Genomic DNA, 16,453 nt, shown 5'->3' with positions numbered 1-16,453 from the left:
GGTTAGGTTTAAACATGTCAAATCCCTAAGAAGCGGCGGTTCACTCCTAACAAAGTCACTCTTTCCATATCCCAGAGTTGGGTTTATTCTTTGCGTTTTCTTTAGTGAGATTTTAAGGAAATGTTTTTGGGACTTGTTTAATTATTTGCTAAAATGCAATATGTGCTACCTGGACCTGAGGGATGTGGCATGTTCTGCACGTATGCGCTGCATTAAAAAGTGGCTCTGGAAAACATGTTCCAGAGAAAGACTGCCCATAAACCTGGTGTCCAGGAGGGTTTCTAAATGAATGGCATTTGCAAAGTTGTTGAACGTAATCTGGTGAATATCTTTTAGCTAAAAAAACGTTGAATCTCGTTTTTATAGTGATCACCGACACTCTTTCTTCATTTAGGTGCCCTTCACTTCTTCTGGTCGCAGTAGGCATAAATCACAGACTACTTTTATCTGTGTATCTGTGGTATGTGAAATCTGATCTCCCTTTTTAACAAGGAAAACATATTCTTACAATTCATTCTAGGAGAAGTGATAAGCATTTTCTTCTGATCTGGGATACGAAATCGATCGGGTATGGCGCATATTTTGCCAAAAATCGTAAAATTTTAAATAAAATTTTTCATTTTTCACATTAGAGATCAATCACTTTGTCAATTTCAATTAGGTTGTTAAAAAAAAACATTTTGTCACATTCATTTCATACAGAAGAAGGTGAGTTTCCGTGTACTTTGACCATATCCTATTCAAAATGACATAGAAACATTTATTGCAGCCACAAAAGTCTATCTTTCCCTTGTATATACTTTAGTATATACTTATATGTATATGTATTTTGTGGGCTCTGGAGATCAGCCCTAGGACTTGTCTGCTTCCTCTTAAGGACTTTTTTTCTGTTCAACTGCCTCCATTTAGCTGCCTTGATAGAAAACGACCAGCAGAGGTCAGTTAAATAACAGAATCACTTTAGCATTCTCTAGATTCCATTCATAGAAATGGTCTTCCACAAGCACCTGTAGACAATAATATTTTATTCAAATCTACTATCTTCAGTGATATGACCACTGAAGGCCCTGATGTTATATTAAAAACAGAGCTTTGGACCATACCATTTCCAACTGAAAAGCTATATTTCTCTCCATGTGTTCCCATACCTGGCGTGTCATGTAGTTTGGTGCTTACTTTCCCTCCATGTCAAAGAACAGTAGATGTTTCAGCACCCAGGCTAATGTGCTGCATAACTAAATATATATAAGGTCCCAAAGGTGAGATCGATTGAATTACAAATGCTTGTTCTATCTGGCTTGCCTTCTGATGCCCCACGACTCACTAGTTGCATAAACCATCCTGATCAAGTTAGCAGATGCATTTTAAAAAATTGTTCTGCAACTACTGATTTTAAGTTCAAATGCCCTCTTGTTCTCGTCTGGAATATATATAATTTTTTCCATTGGAAGAAATAATGTTAAGGGTAGATGAGATAAGATTCACTTGAAACAAACTTAGCCAGTCTGAAATTTGTATTTAGATTGATTGTCTGCATGTTTAGCATGTGTGGCGATTTTCTGAGTGCTTTACACAAACTGGTGCTAGCCAACCCTAGCATGAAGATACAGAAGCACTCCGGCAAGGTCCTTCTTGGGCAATGTACCCAGAATCTGGGATGCAGAGGCGTAGCTAGAGCTTGTGGCGCCCAGGGCTATCCTTCAGATTACCGCCCCCCTCGGGGGTGCTGGGGAAAAAGGACAGTGAGCACCTAAAAGAGGTCTGAGAGACACGTAGTATCGCCGCTAATAGTTTCCGCGATCAATCAAGTTACATGCACATACATGACAGGGCCCAGGGCTAGACAGCCCCAGTCCCCAAAATAGTGCTGCCTAGGGCGGACCACCCCCACCTAGCTGCGCTGATGAAGGAAAAGCAGACGGAAACCCAAATCTTACATCAGTTCTACCTACCCTGTTTGTGACATCTCACTCATAACATCACAGCTTGTGCAGGTCCCTTGTCTCCTATCTGCCCTGTCCATGACCTAAGCAATGTCTGCAGACCGGTCCACCACACTGGGTTTGACCACAATTCCCCTGGCAGCACCCCCCTAGCTACGCCACTGAGTGTGGGAACTTGACTCTTAATAGCGGTGGTTTCACAGCAGAAGGCCTTTTTTTAAGTGCAGTGTATATTCGAGTTTCCTATATGCTTCTGAAGGCGGCGTGACCCCAGGTCTGTTTGTGGTGTCACAGCAGAGTATAACAAGGGGTCCTCAGAGGTGCCTGTGACTTCTGTCTATCGCCTCTCTTGTGCCTCCATCTCTTACACCCACACTTCTCTAGTGTCCCCTTTTTTTGCACTCAGAGGGTGTGTTCACTGCCGATCATTCTGTGTCAACATCCCTGTGTTCATTACTTGGGATGAGTGTCCCTTTTACTTTCATCCACATTTTCCTGCTCGGGTTTAAAGTACTAAACTTGGAAAAATAAGTTTTAAAGTGATTCATTGCAGCCCAATGTTTTAAATAATGAAATAGAAATGATTGTGAATATTGGCTTGTTACAGTGATTCAGGGGTCTGCTTGGAACACCTGGGGGTGCAGTATGATGGCACCATCGGGCACTACCCCCACTGTAAGAACTGAACCCCTGGCAGTGATTGAGACCTGATGACTCTCTAAACCTGCGGGTTCCCAGTGTCCTTCACATTTTAAAGGTTTGCTTCTCTCACTTCCTGTGCTGAAAATAGTGGTGGTCGCCTCTGTCATCATGTGATTGCGGATGAGATGTTGCATTTTCATGTACCTTAATGTATACATTTTTGAAAGGTAAAGCATTTTTGTAATGTGATTTCAACCAGACTCCCCCATATTATGCATGTTCAGCAGGTATATAAACCAACCAATCGACCTTACTAGCATTAGAACAAAGTACCTGCTTGTTATCTACAGACCACCCCAGCAGGCACTGGACTTTGTGACCTCTCTCAGAGGGACCAGACTGTGAAATCTGCAGCTGACAGTTTCCATGGGAAGCCCTCTACTCACCTATTTAATTAAAGCTGCACAAGCTCTTTTTGCACAACACAATACTGAGATAAGTTTGAAGGGTTTCAAGAAGGATTTGACCCTTTCCAGATTAGTCCATTCATCCTGACACTTGTATGATGACCCCCCTACACCCCCCAACCACCCCCCTCCACCCCCAGCTCACCCTCTGCTCCAGCTCCTTTTGTTTCTCTCATACCTGTGTGTTTGGTGCTGCACATCCAATAAAAAACATAAAAAGTAAACACTGAAAAACAATGTTGTGCATCGTTATGCTTGACATTTAAACAACGAAACAGATTATGAGTTGTGAAAGCACCAGAAATGTATCAAAGCCACCTAAAAAATTAACGAAACACTGACAATTGGATCCCTATACCCACACCTCCACCTCAATGCCTGGATCCCATCCAAAAGGAAATATTACACTTACATCACATTTGCCTACTGGATGAGAGCACATGCATGGAACTCCACCCACAATACCCCTGCCACGTGGCAAACCCACAACTGCAGACAATCTAATACCATAGACCGAAGTTAACACATAAGTGGTAAACACGTGCCAAAAAAACATCACATTACATCAAATCCGCTGTAAGATGACATCACACCCAACATGAAGACAGCTCCTAATATCCACTTCACATGGATGAGAGGCTCAGACAAACCCTGCTGGGGTCATAGGCTGGGGACCTGGTTAAAAGTGGCCTCTTTTAGTTAAAATCAGATACCGCAATGCATGTAGAGATGAAAGATATAGATAGGGCATGCAAAGGGGTGGGGGAGGGGATGGAGATAAAGAGGAATCCTGTGTGAGAGAGGGAGGCAGAGGGAAGTGATGGCGACGCCACACCAGAACAGCCATCGCATTTATAGTAATGCGGCTTAGTTTCATTTTTCACAGGCCTGAAATCCTCCGGGGGAGGGTGGTGGAGAAAGATGCATTACTTTAAAAAGTGGCATAGTGATGCAAGGTGCTTGTAAATAAGCCCCCCCCTCTGTTTTCCACACTAATTACATGAGAAGAGGGGGAACAACACACCCTCCTCGCACAGTAACTTCCCCGGTCTTCAACACTCCCACACGGACTACTCACCTGTAGCAGATCACACAGCGCGCTCTCTTCACTCAGCACTTCCGGTTGAAAATAAAATGAGGGCTTAAATGGCCGGCCCCGCCACTACCAGGTAGAACTGATGTAAGTTTTGGGTTTCCTTCTGCTTTTCCTTCATCAGCGCAGCTAGGTGGGGGTGGTCCGCCCTAGGCAGCACTATTTTGGGGACGGGGGCTGTCTAGCCCTGGGCCCTGTCATGTATGTGCATGTAACTTGATTGATCGAGGAAACTATTAGCGGTGATACTACGTGTCTCTCAGACCTCTTTTAGGTGCTCACTGTCCTTTTTCCCCAGCACCCCCGAGGGGGGCGGCAATCTGAAGGATGGCCCCGGGCGCCACAAGCTCTAGCTACGCCTCTGGTCAGCAGGGGGCAGCCCCAGAGCGCTATCCAATCACCCTCACCGGATCCAAATAAGCAGCAGCTGAAGTGAGACCCCGTTTTTTATGTGCTAGCTTTACTCATTGGGGCTCCGGAGGAATGAGCAGGCCCGCGTGATCAGCGCAGTCAGTCGCCCACCTGATCAGCGCAGTCACCCACCTGGCAGCCTTGAAGATAGACAGGCCTGCTCACTCCGTGACCGCTGGTCGGGGCTAGCGCACTTGCGGTCGGATCAAAAGTGCTGCTATATTGAGCAGGGTGGCCAAGTCCGCATATTGTTGGCGCGAACAGCTCGAGCACAAGGAGCGTAACTGTAACTGTAGGAGCGTCACGCCGTCAGGGGCCTATGTTCGATGGTGGTGGCGTGCGCATGCGCAGCACGCTGCAGGTGGCAGTGTGTGTTGCCCGTTTGCACTACAAACAGGGCAGCGCGCGGCCCTGGTTTTCCGTTGCTGCAGACTTTATCATTTAATTGGGAACATGTACCAAATAAATTACAAAGGCCGCCGCAACGGGACACCAGTGCCACACGGCCGCCGCCCCAAAGTAAGTGCCGCCTGGGGCGGACCGCCCCCTCCGCCCCCCCCTAGCTACGCGCCTGCTGGGATGCACTTCCGTCCACATAGAAATGTTCCCTTCCTCTCTATTTTTAGGGACTCACAAAAACACACTCATTGATCATGGGCGCTATACGTAGTAGAGTAACTATAAAATAATAAAAAAACAAATGGTAAATGAGTGTAGAATTCTTCTGTGAAAATGTACATCTGAGAAGCTTTTCTATGCCCAAGGGCATTCCGCAGGAGAAACACATAAGTTTTTTCTTTCTTTCTGAAAAGCACATTATATGCAGAACCTTCTTAATAGCGTTCAATTAATATGCATGAAACAAAGGGATGTGAGTAATAATGCTTCCCACGAGCGAAGATTGGCGTCTACTTTTTAAGGTGACTTGAAGGACGCTTATAGAAAGCGCTCTTCTGTTGGGGCATTGGATTCAGAGGTCAGGTTGATACTTTCCGGCAGCTCCCAGGCTTACTCTACCCCCTCTGCCCAAGGCATGACTGTGTCACCCTGCTTGGTGTTGAGGGTACCCTGCATGCACACTTTCAGCTCCTTCACTGGGTCTTCACACTGTTGGCACCGTGAGAACAATATGTTCAGATTTGAGCTCTTCCCTATGGGGAGGCATCATCTCTGTCAGTGTCCACATGGGTGGGAGCTCCATTTCTGGGTGACAGATGGGCGTGCGTCTACGTCTATGAAGAAGTTGTTCAGACAAGTTGACTCCTTCCAGCTTGGAGATGCCTGCCATCTTCATATCTATCCCATGGTCCAAAATCACGGCTTCCTCATCAACACTCTGACACTCTGAAACAGGCTCATTTGTGGGACGAGATGGTTTTTATTTAGGTTTTCTCCCTGTGCTGCAGGGGAGATGTGAGCTACAACAAATGCCAGCTATCCCACTTTGGTAGAGTAATGCCTGCAAACCACAAGAGTTAACATCTAAGGACGCAGCCGTTACTAATTCAGTTTTGGTAGAGTAATGCCAGCAAACCACAAGAGTGAACAACTAAGGACGCAGCCGTTACTAATTTAGTTTTGGTAGAGTAATGCCTGCAAACCACAAGAGTGAACATCTAAGGACGCAGCCGTTACTAATTTAGTTTTGGTAGAGTAATGCCTGCAAACCACAAGAGTGAACAACTAAGGACGCAGCCGCTACTAATTTAGTTTTGGTAGAGTAATGCCTGCAAACCACAAGAGTGAACATCTAAGGACGCAGCCGTTACTAATTTAGTTATGGTAGAGTAATGCCTGCAAACCACAAGAGTGAACATCCAAGGACGCAGCCGTTACTAATTTAGTTTTGGTAGAGTAATGCCTGCAAACCACAAGAGTGAACATCTAAGGACGCAGCCGTTACTAATTTAGTTATGGTAGAGTAATGCCTGCAAACCACAAGAGTGAACATCTAAGGACGCAGCCGTTACTAATTTAGTTATGGTAGAGTAATGCCTGCAAACCACAAGAGTGAACATCTAAGGATGCAGCCGTTACTAATTTAGTTATGGTAGAGTAATGCCTGCAAACCACAAGAGTGAACATCTAAGGACGCAGCTGTTACTAATTTAGTTTTGGTAGAGGAATGCCTGCAAACCACAAGAGTGAACATCTAAGGACGCAGCCGTTACTAATTTAGGAGCTCATTAGGATTGCGGTTAATCCGCATCCTCCGGGCCGGCGGAAGCCATCGCCAGCCCGGAGGATGCGGATTAACCGCTGCGGACAGAAAAAAGACCCCTGCCAGATTAGGATGGCTGGGGGATCTTTTTTCCGTCCGCCACTTTTCCGCCGTGGTCGCCTTCCGACCGCGGCGGAAAAGCTCTAATATGGCTGGCGATGTCTATCAGACACCGCCAGCCATATTAGGATGGCGGCGGTCCTATGCCTTTCCACAGCGGCATATCTGCTGTGGAAAGGCATACAGACTTTTCTTTGGGGGCCCGTTGTGGACCCCCAGGGGTGAAGTGGGGTGGGAGATGCACATGGGGGGTACCTATGGTACCCTCCTGCCTTTGCAGGCACAAAGCGGCAGGCACCACGCGATGCCTGCAGCTTCGTGCACACAAAGGAAAACATGGTTTATTTAACATTGCGGTGTGTGCTGATTCAAACAGCACCCGCCGCATTGTTAAATGTACAGGATGTGACCGCCAGGGTGGCGGTCACATCCAAATCTGCACGGAGAGACCGTCGCTGCCCCTGCGGACGGTCCCTCCTACTCTGGGGTGGCGGACGGACGCAGGTCCGTCCACCATCCTAATGAGCCCCTTTGTTTTGGTAGAGTAATGTCTGCAAACCACAGGTGTGAACATCAAAGGACGTAGCCGTTACTAATTTAGTTTTGGTAGAGTAATGCCTGCAAACCACAAGAGTGAACATCTAAGGACGCAGCCGTTAATAATTTAGTTTTGGTAGAGGAATGCCTGCAAACCACAAGAGTGAACATCTAAGGACTGCGATGTGTAAATTGACACGGTCTGGGAAGTGGGAGGATAATTGCTGTGGTGAATTCGAGGTTCATTGGTTGGAGTTTTCTTTCCGTCTCCTCTGATTGACTGCGTGGGCCTACCCATGTGTGTGTGTGTGTGTGCCTGTGTGTGCGTGCATGTGTGTAGGATTGTGTGTGTGTTCACTGGAAAAAACAATGGTTAAAGTGATGTTACAGTTAGGTATGGTAATAATCTTAGCTAACATTAAACAAGCATCTTCAATGCAATCACTCTCGCCTTTGGGACCTTACATGTAGTTAGCTATGCAGCACATTAGCCTGGATGCTGAAACATCTACTGTTCGTTAACATGGAAGGAAAGTAAGCACCAAACTGCGTCACATGCCAGGTATGGGAACACATGGAGAGAAACATTGCCTTTCAATGGGAAATGGTATAGTCCGAAGTTTTGTTTTTAATGTAAAATCGCGGGTTTCGATGGTCATATCACTGAAAATACAAGATTTGAAAAAATATTATTGTATACTGGTGCTTGTGGGAGACAATTTCCATGACTGGAATCTGAAGAATGATAAAGAGATTCTGATATTTTTCTGACCTCTGCTGGTCGTTTTCTATCAAGAAAGTTAAATAGAGTCATTTGCCAGAAAAATTTAAAAAAAGAAAGTCCCTCAGCAGAAAGCAATTCTGGTATTTTACAGACCTCTATCGGTCGTTTTCTATCAAGACAGGTAAATAGAGGCAGTTGAACAGAAGAAAAAAAATCCAGAAGCGGAAGCAGACATGTCCTAGGGCTGATCTCCAGAGCCCACAAAGTACATACACCTATACGTGTATACTAAAGTATATACAAGAGGTCTTGAATGCTTGACCTAAAAACAGAAAATTATTGACACAACTAAGGGTTAAAGGAATCTTATAGTTAGGTACTGAAATAAGATAAGAAATAACATTTTAAAAAGGAAAAAACACGCTGAAATGTACTAGTTAAAGTTTAGTGAACTAACCTGTACCCCTATCATACATAGCTATGACCCCACATATTATTACATCACTCATGACATGTTCGATGACTTTAATAATCACTGTACTGAAAACATCTCAGAATAAATCTTCCATAATGCTGATATTCTTATTACTTCATGAAGACTTCAATCATTTAAAAAAAGAAAGGCGTTAGTAAAGGACCTTTAGTCATACACAGTATAGAGTTACAGTATATACATGTGTGGGTGCATAGAATGGGAGCAGCTTAAGCCTCAGAGGCAAGTTTGGTGGTGAATTTTGAAAGTTATATGGTGCACTGTTTACAAACCAATACATTTTGGGATGCAAGTACTACTTAATTTTAACCAAGGTAAAGGTTGAGCGCACCTGATGTGGGTTGCAGCAGCAAGTTTCAAAGTAGGTTGTGTCTGTAGGAAGATGGCTCTCTATATAGTGCACTAAAAAGAAGTTCACTGTGCAGAGAGTCCAGTGAGTCCCCAACTGGTTGACAGAGGCAAAAGTAGATGATACTAACGCTGTATTTGTGGTAGTGTGGGTGAGCAGTTAGGCTCATCAGAGGGTTGTGCTAAGCATTTCTTGTACTCATAGAGGCAATAAATGAGACACACACTCAAAGAATAAATATGTGACCACTTTAGAAAAATAACAATTCTTTTCATAATGTTTTCAAACTAACAACTAGGTTCAAAGGTAAGTGCTGAATGTCTTATGAACCTTCAAAGAAAAGCAAATAGTTCAAATTTATGAGCAAATACGCACTATACATTCCTATGGGAGGAAAAAGCAGGTAGGTAAAGCACACAGCACAGACAACTGTAGGGGTTCACCTTCCAGGTTTGGACTAACAGGAAGCCACGGTTCAATTTTATACCAACAAGTAGTCTGGTGCATCCTGAATTCTTCCAGAGAGTTGGTGGAGTTGGTAGCTGACGCAGTACAGGGAAGGGGGGCCTTCTAAATATAGGCTGCGTAAGGCCCTTACGGGCAAGTCTGAGAGCTCCCAAATGAGGGCTATGGTCACAAGGGCCTTAGGGACAAGGGAGTACAGCCGGTTCATCGTTACCCAGGCTGGGTGCAGGGCAGGTAGGTTGGCCTGCTCCTGTGCATAAAGGCGTTCCTCGCAGGAAGGGACCAACAGCTGGCAAGGGCAAATTCAGGACTGCTGGGCTTCTCTTGGAGTGGGTCTTAGGGTTCTTGATGTGCCTCTGTGGCTGCCGTGGTCTGGTATAGTTGGAGTCCATACTGGACTCTTCAATGTCGGATTTGGTTGCTTGGTGTCCAGACCCTGGGGATTGGTACAGCGCATCTCCGGTTGGTCCTGGTGTCTCAACACTAGGAGGTGATACAGATCTGACCTTCCAGAGCACGAGTACATCTTTCTTCCTGTGCCGGTCGGGCCAGAGAGCTGCAAGTCTGTGGACCGGACTCTGCGATTTTGGTACCTGCAGTCTACAGGGGAGTAGTTCCTCTACTCGGAGGGAGTTCTTGGGCAGTTTGCGAAGGCTGGTAGTCTTTTAGAGTTCTTAAGAGGCCACACAGCAGCAAGACAAGAGAGTTCACCTCGAGTGTCGAGTCTTGAAGAGGCAAGCAGGGGTTTGCACCAGAACTACGCGCTGGGCACTCAGTTCTTGGGTTCAGCAGCCATTCTTTGTCCTCCGCATCTTTAGGTCTGTCAAATCTGAAATTCTGGGTTGTCAGATGCCACCTAAATACTCATTTTAGGGGTGTTAAGGGGAGTACCAGGTAGCAGCCAATGGGCTTCCTACCTTTAGGGCATCTACACCCTTTGTATGACAACTTCCTCCATGAAGTGGGTATAACGCTGACCCTAATAGGTTAATTCTCTCCAGCACACAATGGACGATTCTAAAAAGGTCGGGTCCACATCAGCTGCCCCACCTTAGGGGAGGGGCTGGCTAGGTGTGAGTACATCTACTAATCTAATTATTTTCCTGCCTGCCCTCCCACCAAGAAGTGTGGTTAGGACAGACAGGTTGGCATCTTCCACTAGCTGGAGAGGCAAGAGTCGCATTTCAAAAGCAGCATGGCCTTTGAACTTTCCCGCCCTAGAAGGCAGTTTCTATTTGGATGAGGTATGAACACCTTTTCCCAGAGCAGGCTTTGTTCCCGGTCTCTGAGAGTGAAGGCTCTCACCCCAGAAGGATAAAAACATGTCTAGTTGTGGCAGGCTGGCTGAGACCAGCCGGTAACCACACTAGTAGTCGCTAGGTTTTTAGGGGGCACCTTTACGGTGCCCTTCAGGTACATTTATTAATAAATATGACACTGGCATCAGTACAGGTTTATTAAGACAAGATGTTTGTATTAAACATCTTGAGGTAAAGTGAAGCCATCATGGTGCTGAGGAACTCATAATAATGAATGTCCAGGCTATGTACTCATTATGGCTTTCCTGCTCACTTAAAATGTCCAAGAATAGATTTTGACATTGCAGGGTCATATCTGCTAGGGCAGACCAGGATATAGTTCACCCTGCCTTCAGACTGTAAGCCCTGCTGTCGGGGTGGCTTTTTTATATTTCTTGTAGGGTCTGAAAGCATGGCACACAGGGATGTGTGCCATGTTGACTCTAAGCATGGGCGGATTTTGCGGATCCACGATCCGCGGATTTTGCGGATTTGCGGATCCGCGGATTTGGGGCGGGGCTTTCATGCGAGTGCACATGCTTCTTGTGTGTATAAAAGGTCAGAGAAAGATCAGTTCAGCAGATGAAGAGAAATAAGCTCCTGGTCACAGAAACAGCACAGGTATTGCGCTCGTGAAAGTCACGGATGCAAAAGCCTCTATCCAGCATCACAACTGATTTTCCACGGTAGAGTTGGGAAGAAGGCACACCTGTCCAGCCTCGACGACGCTCACGATTGTTTTTGGGCTAATGAATGAGTCACTGAATTTGAGCATCAACTAGTTCGAGCGACCATGTGTGTTTTACTATGCAATCGCCCCGAAGGGCGCAGGAGTCCCTTGAGTGAGCTGTCCATCATAGTGGGTGAATGGCTGGAAGACGGTGCAAACCGCGAGTGTGTGGGCGGGGGCAAACGGGCAGGGCTACCATGCGAGTTCACACATGCTTCTAGTGTGTATAAAAGGTCAGAGAAAGATCAGTTCAGCAGATGAAGAGAAATAAGCTCCTGGTCACAGAAACAGCACGGGTATTGCGCTCGTGACAGTCACGGATGCAAAAGCCTCTATCCAGCATCACAGCTGATTTTCCACGGTAGATTTGTGAAGAAGGCACACCTGCCTCGACGACGCTCACGATTGTTTTTGGGCTGATGAATGAGTCACAGGAAGGGCATGGGAAATATTTTAGGATGGCGCCGGCAAGCTGCCAACGGAACGGATTTTCCGCTCATACTTACTTGACTCTTCGGTTTTGCCTGCACCGAGGAACGCTGCCTGCAATGGCGGTTTTCCTGATCTTGGTGAGGAGTCCCTAGGGTGGCACAATTGGCCCTGCAGCCCTAATGGACCCTCTTTAGTCCCAATGCCCTAGGTACTAGCAGTACCATTTACTTAAGATTTACAAGGGGGGTGAAATTGTGCCACCTGTGGAACATTTGTACAGTTTTGGGAAAAAACTCTGGCACCGGGTGCCTTTTTAGCAAGGGCCCTGATCCCTTTCAGTCAAAATCACTTTGGGTATCAGGCAAAAAATGGGGGTGACCATGTCAAAAAGGGGCACTTTCCTACAGTGGCTTAAAGCCAAACCCAGTTGCAAAAAATCTGTGAGAAAAGGCAAAGCACCTGTTAGCAATAGATTATCTGCTATTGGAGGTCTGGGTATGTGCCTGTGTTAAATAGTTAACAACAAGGGGTGGTGATGGACAGAGTTTCTGAATTAAGCAGAATACTCTCACCCAGTAAAGAGATCAGGGCTAGATCCAACACCGTTTTTTAGCTCACTGCACCATCCCAGCTCAGAACCTGGTTATATGCAAATTAGTCTGTTCCTGTCCCAGTGCATGATAGGAACAGGGCAAACCAAACTACCAAGCCAATTCTTACACTGGGAAGGAAACAAGCTTCCTGGGACTGGTTTCTGGCATTTCAGCCGTCGTCAGCCCGGCTTGCTTGAATCCTGATGGTGCAATGAGCAAGGGACTCACATCTGAGTATACCCTTCCACGTTTAGGGTGGACTAAATATTTAACAACAAGGAGTGTGATGGACAGAGTTTCTGAATTAAGCAGAATACTCTCACCCAGTCAAGAGATCAGGGCTAGATCCAACACCGTTTTTTAGCTCACTGCACCATCCCAGCTCAGAACCTGGCTATATGCAAATTAGTCTGTTCCTGTCCCAGTGCATGATGGGAACAGGGCAAACCAAACTACCAAGCCAATTCTTACACTGGAAAGGAAACAAGCTTCCGGGGACCGGTTTCTGGCATTTCAGCCGTCGTCGGCCCGGCTTGCTTGAATCCTGATGGAGCAATGAGCAAGGGACTCACATCTGAGTATACCCTTCCACGCTTAGGGTGGACAAAATATTTAACAACAAGGGGTGGTGATGGACAGAGTTTCTGAATTAAGCAGAATACTCTCACCCAGTCAAGAGATCCGGGCTAGATCCAAAACTGTTTTTTAGCTCACTGCACCATCCCAGCTCAGAACCTGGCTATATGCAAATTAGTCTGTTCCTGTCCCAGTGCATGATGGGAACAGGGCAAACCCTACTACCAAGCCAATTCTTACACTGGGAAGGAAACAAGCTTCCTGGGACCGGTTTCTGGCATTTCAGCCGTCGTCGGCCCGGCTTGCTTGAATCCTGATGGTGTAATGAGAAAGGGACTCACATCTGAGTATACCCTTCAGCGCTTAGGGTGGACAAAATATTTATCAACAAGGGGTGGTGATGGACAGAGTTTCTGAATTAAGCAGAATACTCTCACCCAGTCAAGAGATCAGGGCTAGATCCAACACCGTTTTTTAGCTCACTGCACCATCCCAGCTCAGAACCTGGCTATATGCAAATTAGTCTGTTCCTGTCCCAGTGCATGATGGGAACAGGGCAAACCAAACTACCAAGCCAATTCTTACACTGGGAAGGAAACAAGCTTCCGGGGACCGGTTTCTGGCATTTCAGCCGTCATCGGCCCGGCTTGCTTGAATCCTGATGGTGCAATGAGCAAGGGACTCACATCTGAGTATACCCTTCCATGCTTAGGGTGGACAAAATATTTAACAACAAGGGGTGGTGATGGACAGAGTTTCTGAATTAAGCAGAATACTCTCACCCAGTCAAGAGATCAGGGCTAGATCCAACACCGTTTTTTAGCTCACTGCACCATCCCAGCTCAGAACCTGGCTATATGCAAATTAGTCTGTTCCTGTCCCAGTGCATGATGGGAACAGGGCAAACCAAACTACCAAGCCAATTCTTACACTGGGAAGGAAACAAGCTTCCGGGGACCGGTTTCTGGCATTTCAGCTGTCGTCGGCCCGGCTTGCTTGAATCCTGATGGTGCAATGAGCAAGGGACTCACATCTGAGTATACCCTTCCACGCTTAGGGTGGACAAAATATTTAACAACAAGGGGTGGTGATGGACAGAGTTTCTGAATTAAGCAGAATACTCTCACCCAGTCAAGAGATCAGGGCTAGATCCAACACCGTTTTTTAGCTCACTGCACCATCCCAGCTCAGAACCTGGCTGTATGCAAATTAGTCTGTTCCTGTCCCAGTGCATGATGGGAACAGGGCAAACCAAACTACCAAGCCAATTCTTACACTGGGAAGGAAACAAGCTTCCGGGGACCGGTTTCTGGCATTTCAGCCGTCGTCGGCCCGGCTTGCTTGAATCCTGATGGTGCAATGAGCAAGGGACTCACATCTGAGTATACCCTTCCACGCTTAGGTTGGACAAAATATTTAACAACAAGGGGTGGTGATGGACAGAGTTTCTGAATTAAGCAGAATACTCTCACCCAGTCAAGAGATCAGGGCTAGATCCAACACCGTTTTTTAGCTCACTGCACCATCCCAGCTCAGAACCTGGCTATATGCAAATTAGTCTGTTCCTGTCCCAGTGCATGATGGGAACAGGTCCCCGGTAGCTTGTCTCCTTTCTGGTGAAGAATTGGCTTGGAGGTTTAGTCTGCCCTGTTCCCATGATGCACTGGGCCAGGGACAGACTGATTTGCATATAGCCAGGTTCTGAACTGGGATGGTGCAGTGAGATAAATAACGGTGATGGTTCAAGCCCTGATCTTTGGACTGGGTAAGAGTGGTCTACTTAATTCAGACACTCTGTTCATCACCACCCCCTTTTCTGAATCGTTTTTGGCCACTATAGGTGTGGCAGGGTATACTCAGACATGAGTCCCTTTCTCACTGCACCATCAGGATTCAATCTAGCCGGGCCGAAGACGGCTGAAATGCCAGAAACCGGTCCCCGGTAGCTTGTCTCCTTTCTGGTGAAGAATTGGCTTGGTAGTTTAGTCTGCCCTGTTCCCATGATGCACTGGGCCAGGGACAGACTGATTTGCATATAGCCAGGTTCTGAACTGGGATATGCAGTGAGATAAATAACGGTGATGGATCAAGCCCTGATCTTTGGACTGGGTAAGAGTGGTCTGCTTAATTCAGACACTCTGTTCATCACCACCCCCTTTTCTGAATTGTGTTAAACAGTTGCAATACAGTGTCATAAGCACATTTAATGTAACAAAGATGTTTATAAGATGTGGATGTTTATTTTTAGAACTTAGCTGAAGAGTTTGAGGCATTGAAGTTGGTTGAATAACTCTGTATGTAGGGGTGCCCCACTTAGAGGTGGTTTAGCTCACACTGGAGTCAAAAACATGAATCTTAGGTGGTATGCCATTATGCTCATCTCAGGAATATGTGCAGTGCATTTCACTACATTTCTGAAGGGTGTCCATTGCAATTGGCAGAAGGTACCTATTTAGTCGTAAATGCATACCTATCAACCTCCTGAGGTAAAATTGCAACTCATGTGAAGACTTCAGGAGGGTGATCCCATTAATGTGAATAGAGTACAAACACTATTTAGGAGAGTGTTCAATATTTAAACAGAGGATAACCTAATTTTGGTCAATGGAGGCATTTTGTTTATTAGGTGGGTGGACGAAATCAATGGATGTATTGATTGAGGCAAAGTCCACAAATGAATGAACAATACTATTGAGATGTTTGAAAAGTGAGCTATGAGTGTATGGATTTCAGATGAACTAAAAGAAATGATGATTTGATGGGTGTCTGGTAATATTGATTGTAGGAAAGGCAGGCTGAGTTTAGGTTGTCTTAATCCAGAGTTTGGATTAAGGCAGATAGCACCATATTGCATTGCAGAATTTTAGGCTATTTTAATTCTACCCGGTTTTCACATTTCATTTCCTTATGATTTTGCATTTCCCTTGATTTTAAATACTTGGCCGCATACTTGCACTGTAAAAAAAAGCTGTTCTAAAGCTTAAACGCACTGCTATTTGGCGGGTCACGAAACGCTGCACACTCCAGTTATACTTTGAAGCCAGGCGGCGGCCATCTTAGTACAGCCGAGGCACGCCGGAAGGCGACCTGGACGCTCTAGGCGTCACAAGGACTCCGCACGGACATTTAAAAGAGGCCATGGCGACGCGCAGCGGTCACGCGCAGCGGGATCGCCGGGTCAATGCCGGAGTTACGCCAGAGTTCAGCCCGTCTGCGCCCGTCCACGCTGAGGACGGGCTGCACAAGGGGAACCCTGAGCCTTCTTTTAAGGTAATGCGCTCATACTCCTTCCAAGATATGCTTGTTATGAAACCCAGTTTGCTCTCATGTCATCACAGATACACTCCGGAAGCTTTTCGGGAGGGGTATTTTTGTGGTACATGTATGTATAACTCATCCACCACTCCTAAATTCAGTAA

The sequence above is a fragment of the Lissotriton vulgaris genome, chromosome 2_1 (assembly GCF_964263255.1).
Source record: "Lissotriton vulgaris chromosome 2_1, aLisVul1.2, whole genome shotgun sequence".
NCBI classification, from domain to species: Eukaryota; Metazoa; Chordata; class Amphibia; order Caudata; family Salamandridae; genus Lissotriton; species Lissotriton vulgaris.
Note: the sequence above shows the minus strand (reverse complement) of the source record.